Source organism: Apium graveolens, chromosome 9 (genome assembly GCF_009905375.1).
Source record: "Apium graveolens cultivar Ventura chromosome 9, ASM990537v1, whole genome shotgun sequence".
NCBI classification, from domain to species: domain Eukaryota; kingdom Viridiplantae; phylum Streptophyta; class Magnoliopsida; order Apiales; family Apiaceae; genus Apium; species Apium graveolens.
Window position 1 is genome coordinate 138,484,819 of NC_133655.1, and position 6,872 is coordinate 138,491,690.

Consider the following 6,872-nt stretch of genomic DNA (forward strand, 5'->3'; position numbering starts at 1 on the left):
TAGAAGCTCAAACTTATAGGATAGCTATATCTATGCATAAGGAGTCTTAGATAATTACCTTGCTAATTAACAAAGCTTGGAACTAGGATTTTGAATTTTCTTTCTTTGAAAAAGAAAAGAAGCCGAGAGCTTTTGATGAAGAAGGTGAAATAGCTTTGTGTTTTTGGTGAAAATGAATTGTTGGTTGACTTGGTGGATTTGTTTTGTTTTGATTAATTACCTTTTTAACCATGAAAAATTATGTGGTAATTAATCAACCACACCTCCTTCCCTTATGTCATGCTTAGGTCATCATGTGATGTGACTCTCCCACACTTGTCCTCTTCTTGTTGGTTTGATGACATCATCATCCCTAACCTCCTTGATTAACTCTTAATTGCTTGCCTAATGACCACTGATCTGTTATACGGTTCGCTTAACTTTCGTTCTCGTTTATCGTTTGAGGGATCATACCCGGGATCTTATTACTTGGGTTCCCTTAACCTTTCTCAATACATTATATTCCTTTTATGATCCTCTCTTAAAATCCTTTTTATCCTGTTACCTTATACTCAATTCTTTCGGTATCTGGTGGATTTTCGGGAAAAATCAAAGTGTTCGGATTTGGATTCTGACGATCTTTACATACACTTATTTAACATATAGAGTACTAATACGATCTCAGAATAACAATAAAAGAACCCCTACATAGTGTGGCATGAAAAGTTTTCTTATTCAGCAATATCAGCAAAAACACTATTCATAAGGGTTACAAAAAGTTCAAAATTTTGGGGTTATTACAGTCTCCCCTCCTTAAAAGGATTCCGTCCCGGAATCAAATAGAAAACAAATGGGGGTACTTTTCTAGCATTGCGCTCTCTAGCTCCCAAGTTTATTCTTCCACATTATGATTCTGCCATAGCACTCTAACTAGCTTGATCACTTTGTTCCGAAGCACCTGCTCCTTTTTATCCATAATCTTTACTGGTTTCTCCACGTAAGTCAGATCTGGTTGCATATCCACATGCTCGTACTCCACTATGTGTCTGGCATCCCAATGATACTTCCTTAGCATTGACACATGGAACACATTATGAACTTGTTGTAGGTTCGGGGGTAAGGCTAGCTCGTAAGCCAACTTCCCAATCCGTCTTAGTATCTCAAAAGGTCCAATGTATCTTGGGCTTAGTTTTCCTTTCTTTCCGAACCTCATTAACCCTTTCCAAGGGGATACTTTTAGTAGTATTAAGTCCCCTACTCCATACTTCTTATCCTTTCGGGCTAGGTCTGCATATTTCTTCTGTCTGTCTTGGGCTGCTACCAGCCGTCCTCTGATGAGATCCACTATGTCTTTGGTCCTTTGGACCACTTCGGGTCCGAGCATCTTCCGCTCTCCTACTTCATCCCAGTATAAGGGAGATCGACACCTTCTTCCGTACAGGGCCTCATAAGGCGGCATTCCGATGCTAGCATGAAAGCTATTGTTATAAGAAAACTCGATCAACGGCAAGTGATCATCCCAACTTCCTTTAAAGTCTATTGCACAGACTCTCAACATATCCTCTAGTGTCTGGATGGTCCTTTGACTCTGCCCATCCGTCTGGGGATGGTAAGCGGTACTCATATTTAACTTGGTCCCCGCACATTCTTGAAAGCTCCTCCAAAATCTGGAGTTGAACCTGGGGTCTCGGTCTGAGACAATGGACACTGGGACTCCATGTCGCGTCACTATTTCCTTAAGGTAAATGTCCACCAGTCTATCGACTGTGTATCTCTCATTGATAGGAATTAAATGAGCTGACTTTTTCAGTCGGTCTATAATCACCCATATGGCATCATGGTTGGCTTTCGTCCTTGGTAAACCGACAACAAAATCCATGGCTATCTGTTCTCATTTCCATTCGGGAATCTCCAGGGGTCGTAAAAGTCCACTGGGTCTCTGGTGCTCTGCCTTTACTCTTTGGCAAGTCAAACATTTGCTTACCCATTCTGCTACGTCCCTCTTCATGTTGGGCCACCAGTAATACTCCTTCAAATCCCTATACATCTTGGTGCTTCCCGGGTGAATGGAATATCTTGAACTATGGCTTTCATCCAAAATCTCATCTTTAAGCTCTTGAACGTTTGGAACCCAAATCCGGTAGGAGTACCTCATTATTCCTTTATTATCTCTCTCAGTATGGATCTCTTCTCCAGTCATTGATTCTCTGCCTTCATTCATTACTTTCTCTTGGCACAATCTAATCTTTTCCAATAACTCTGGCTGCATCGAGATCTCAAACAGCTTTTCAGTTCCGGTTCCGGTTACCTTTACTTCTATTTCCATTTTCTCGAAATCCTTTATCAATTCTTCCGAAGTCGTTATCGTTCTGAGTCTTTCCTTTCTACTAAGGGCATCAGCCACCACATTGGCTTTCCCCGGATGATAGAGAATCTCACAATCATAGTCCTTGATTAGCTCTAACCATCTCCTCTAGCGCATGTTAAGCTCTTTCTGCGTAAATATGTACTTGAGGCTCTTATGGTCTGTGAAAATCTCGCACTTCTCTCCATACAAGTAGTGCCTCCAAATTTTTAAGGCAAAAACTATTACCGCGAGCTCAAGGTCATGAGTAGGATATCTAATCTCGTATTCCTTCAGTTGTCTCGACGCATACGCAATCACTTTACCGTGCTGCATAAGCACACACCCTAATCCTTTGTGCGACGTGTCACTATATATCACAAAATCTCCTTTTCCGTCTGGCAATGCCAACACCGGGGCCGTTACCAACCTTTTCTTTAATTCCTGAAAACTGTTCTCGCATTTCTCCGTCCATTCAAACTTCTCTGTCTTACGAGTAAGTCGTGTCAAAGGGGCTGCGATCTTCGCAAAGTCCTGTACAAATCTACGATAGTAGCCGGCCAATCCTATGAAACTCCTTACCTCTGTGGGTGTGGTTGGCCTTTCCCAATTTGAGACCGCCTCTATCTTGGAGGGGTCGACCAATACTCCTTCTTTATTGATCACATGTCCTAAAAACTGTACTTCATTCCGCCAGAATTCATACTTCGAGAATTTGGCATATATCTGTTCCTCTCTGAGTATTCCTAGAGCTATCCTCAAATGCTCTGCATGTTCTGCCTCAGTCCTTGAGTAGATTAAAATATCATCGATAAAAACTATAACACACTTGTCCAAGTACTTCTTAAATACTCTGTTCATTAAATCCATAAAAGCCGTTGGGGCGTTGGTTAATCCAAAGGACATTACCAAGAACTCATAGTGCCCATACCTGGTACGGAACGCTATCTTAGGAATATCTTCGTGTTTAATCTTTAGTTGGTGATATCCAGTTCTCAGGTCAATCTTGGAAAAATAAACAGCATCCTTTAGCTGGTCGAACAGATCGTCTATTCTAGGTAATGGGTACCTGTTCTTTATGGTTAGCTTGTTCAACTCTCGATAGTCGATGCACAGCCTCATGCTCCCATCTTTCTTCTTAACAAATAACACTGGTGCTCCCCACGAAGACACACTGGGTCTTATCATACCCTTATCCAAGAGTTCCTGCAATTGGGTAGCTAATTCCTTCATTTCTAATGGGGCTAACCGGTAAGGTGCTTTTGAAACTGGCGCCGTCCCTGGGGCCAACTCAATAGCAAATTCAATCACTCTATCGGGTGGTAATCCCGGAAGGTCTTGTGGGAATACATCTTCAAATTCGTTGACTACCGGAATATCTTGTAAGTTGGGCACCTCCTTCTGCGTGTCCACCACATAGGCTAGGTAAGCCTCATTTCCTTTTCGTAGCATCCTTTTGGCCTGGGCCATAGTCAAAAATTTCCGCGTCTGCCTCTTTCCTCTAAATATGACTTCTTTCTTTCCTGGGATATTCAACTTAACTTTCTTCCCCTTACAGTCTATCTGAGCATCATTGCTAGATAGCCAGTCCATTCCCAAAATTACATCAAACTCCCCTAATTTAAAAGGAATCAGATCAACACTAAAAGATTATTCCCCTATGCCTAACTCACAGGCGGGGTGAATCTGGTTAACAGGAATAACTTCATGATTGGCTATTTCTACTTGTAAGGGTTCTATTAAGGGTTCAGCCTTAAATCTTAATTTATGCGCAAAGTCCTTTGATATAAAAGATTTAGTTGCTCCCGAATCAAATAAAATGTTTGCACTGACTGAATTTAGAGAAAGGGTACCTGCTATCACATCTGAGTCTTTCATAGCATCCTGGACAGTCATGTTGAAAGTCCTCGCAGTAGGTGGCTTATTGGAGACAGCCCTGTTGGCTCCTGAAGCTGCTGGTTTGTTCATTGGGCATTCCCTCTTCCAATGACCCGGGCGTCCACACTGATGACAAGTGGTGGTTGGAATGACAACAGGGGTTGATGAAGGGCACTTAGTTGAATAGTGACCCTCTCGACCGCACTTAAAGCAGGTTACTGGCTTTCCTTTACACTCCCCAGTATGCATCCTTCCACAAGTGTTACAGGCTGGCAATGGGGGTCGAGACTGGTTGGAATAGGACATTCTTGACTTCTGGCCACTCTGGCTCACATTCACGCTCATTGGCCGCTTAAACCCAGTGTTCCTTCCCGGTAGGGACACTGCTCCTCGATTAAATCTAGTTGGGAAGCTCCTTCCTGCGGAACCTCCACCCATGCTCATACTTTTCCTCTTTATTCCCTTCTTCTCTCTTTCCTTCTGCATCTGTTCACTTTCGGCTTCTACAATTGTTGCCTTTTGCACCAGAGTGGCATAATCAGTAAGCTCAAGGATTGCCACCCTATCCTGAATCCACGGCTTCAGTCCCTGCTGAAACCTCCTAGCTTTCTTTTCCTCGGTGCTCACAAACTCCGGCACGAACCTTGATAACTCAGTAAATTTTGCTTCGTACTCTGCTACGGATAAGTTATTCTGCTTTAGCTCCAAGAACTTGAGCTCCATCTGGTTCTCCATAAACCTCGTGAAATACTTTCCCAAAAACAACTGACTGAACCTCTCCCAGGTTATGATAGCATCTGTCTCCATATTTTTTTGGCCTCCCACCAGTAGTTGGCCTCTCCTTTCAGAAGGTAGGTAGCAAATACTGTCTTCTGTGCCTCATCGGTACTCAGAATCTCAAAGGATTTCTCCATTTCCTTTAACCATGCCCTTGCCTCAACTGGGTCGGCTGATCCGTGGAACTCAGGGGGCTTAAGGGACTTAAAAGCCCTGAAAGAGTTTTCCACAACATTGTTATTTCCTTGAGGGGGTGGGTTGGGTTGACGTTCCAAGTTCTGCCTTAGTAGTTGCATGAACTGGCCCATGGGATCCATGCCTGGGTTTGGTACTGGTTGCTCGACCTCAGTTTCCCCTTCTTCAGCCTCTATCTCAAATCCCTCAACATCATATGTTTCCTCCTCCTCTTCATACAGGGAGTCATCCTGTTCAACATAATCCTCATCTTACTCTTCACTGTGTTCCTGGTTCCTATCGTCCTGGTTATGGCTTCCCTGGTCCTCAGATCCAGGGTTCGCCCTAGTTCCAATCTTTCTTGGCGGCATGATACTGATAATAAAATTTTTTTTGGGAAAAATTCAACGTTAGGTCACAATCATACACAACATTGTGCCTTGCACAGTTCTATAATGGGGAGAATGTATCTCGCAATTCTATTATATTATGACAGTTCTAATAAGAAGTGCAGTAATAATAATGATAAAAACAGTGATCTCGTCACTAAGGAACTGAATTGAAAGGAAACAAATATATACATAATGCGAGAAATACATAGTTTGATCTAGTCAAAAGTACAACAGTGCTACAGCCATCTGCCCCAAAAGTGATACACAAGAGTCTATCTGTCTAGTCAGAAAAAGGGATGCTATATACAAGTCAACTATCCCGAAAAATTGGCTCTTACTAAGGCCTCGACTAACTAGACAACTAGACTATCCCATCGTCAGTCCTGAATCACACACCGGAGCGGGTCAGCTCCCATACCCTTTCCATCGCACAACGGAAGATATAGTCAGCCTGCCGCCTGGAGATCCTACCATGCCTGTCCCCCTGGAGCGATCTGAGTCTCGCTCGGGACGTGGGCTCTATCCCCGTCAGCTCTCTCCTCAAGGATTGGGGTATAGTAGCCCTAGTCTCATAAGCTCGGGCATGCCTGCCCGCCCTCTCCACATCCAACTCCCTCCTGACCTCATCCAGCCAAGCCTCAGCAACAGCCACTCGGGTCCTCAGCACATCCTGAACATAGCCATGAGCTAACAAAGACTGCCTATGGGCAGGGTCGAGAGGTGGTGAATGCGGAGCCGCTGGGGGTGCCTCCTCGGTCTACCTAGGCTCGGGAGTATGGGTCTCTGAGCTATCATCATAGGGGCTCCAAGATAGTGGTGGAGGGGTAGGAGCTCTGACCACCGGGAGTGAGGGTAAAGGGGTACCAGTATACTCCACTATAGCTCCGACATGCTCCTCAGCTACTGGGACCTCATCCGGGTCCTCCTCATCTGAAATAGCAACAACCTCTGTCTCTAACTCCTCTGAGGGGTCCTCTTCATCCTCCTCCATCTCAGGCTCCTCCTCATCCTCAGCATCTAGCAGTGCCTCATCATGCTCACGCTCGAACATCTCAGGGTCCTCTATCTCATGTGCCTACACATTAAACGAGCTAAGTTACTATCATGATACTTATAAGGGTTCCCGTAGGGGTTTTAACTGTCAGCGCTACTTTAAGTAATCCGACCATGAACTTTGCAACAGTTCTTATTATCTTTGTGAGTTTATTATTATATCGTCGCATCATCTCTAAGGTTTATAACGCTTAGCTCTGATACCATTTCTGTAACACCCCCAGATCCGGGGTCGGGGATCCGAGTCGTCACGGTCTTTCTTTCCACAATATCAC